The 1,016-nt window shown below is 39.7% G+C and overlaps 1 protein-coding gene across 1 annotated transcript in view; it reads right to left on the bottom strand.

Annotated features, from left to right (window-relative positions):
* Window positions 1–1,016, bottom strand: part of Pigu (phosphatidylinositol glycan anchor biosynthesis class U) — a 90,446-nt gene that overhangs the window by 69,180 nt on the left and 20,250 nt on the right. The gene's annotated exons all lie outside the window — the stretch shown is intronic.

Below are 1,016 nucleotides of genomic sequence, written 5' to 3'. Positions count from 1 at the left end.
CAGGCAATGCTCTTAACCTCTGAGCCATCTCTCCAGCTCCCCCACCTGGCTCCTTTATTCTCTGATAAATTTGTATAAAAATGTTAATTCTTCCTTAGAGGCCCAGGAAGAAACCCACATGGTGATGCTTGCTGTAACTCCAGCACTTAGGCTGATGTACAATGAAAAGTTCAAGACCAATACTGTAGAATACTCACGGGGAAAAAGGTTTTTGAGAAAATTCACTCACTGTGAAAAACTAATCTTGGCCTGAAGTTTTTTCCTTTGTTTTTAAATGTTTTTTTATTTTGGTTTTTAAGACAAGGTCTCATGTAGACCAGGTTGGCCTTGAACATGTGACCAACAATGGCCTGCCTGAATCTCCTGATGGCCCTGCTTTGGCCTGCCAAGAACTAGGGTTACAGGTGCCCCACCAAGTCTGGCTTCTCAAGGTTTTGTTTTGTTTTATTTGAGACACTTAAATTATGGATTTAATTTCTTTCATATATTAAACATTATTCTGATTAGTTTTATTAGTCTAGGTAATTAATATTTTTCTTATACATTTCACCTAAATTTTCATCTCACTGATATAAGGTTGTTCACAATATTTTCTTTTTTGTTTGAGGCAATACGTTTTCCTCTTAATATGGGTTTAGCAATAACACAAAAGTTTTGGTATGTTGTTTTGTCCCAATATCATTCAATTAAAAATATATTCTAGGTGCTGGAGAGAAGCTAAGCACTATGAAGAGTACTTGCTGTTCTTGCAAAGACCCAAAGTATGGTTCCAGCACCCGCATCAGGTGGCTCACAGCTACCTGCAGTTATAGCACAGAGGACCTGATGCTGCTGGCCTCCTGCACACACAGTGTACACACAAACACACAATTAAAAATAAATGTTTGCCAGGCAGTGGTGGCCCATGCCTTTAATCCCAGTACTTAGGAGGTAGAGGCAGGTAGATTTCTGAGTTAGAGGCCAGCCTAGTCTACAGAATGAGTTCCAAGACAGCAAGGGCTACACAGAGAAACCCT

The sequence above is a fragment of the Microtus ochrogaster genome, linkage group LG8, assembly GCF_000317375.1.
Source record: "Microtus ochrogaster isolate Prairie Vole_2 linkage group LG8, MicOch1.0, whole genome shotgun sequence".
Classification (NCBI taxonomy): domain Eukaryota; kingdom Metazoa; phylum Chordata; class Mammalia; order Rodentia; family Cricetidae; genus Microtus; species Microtus ochrogaster.
The sequence above is the reverse complement of the archived record's forward strand: the minus strand, read 5'-3'. Positions and strand labels throughout refer to the sequence as shown.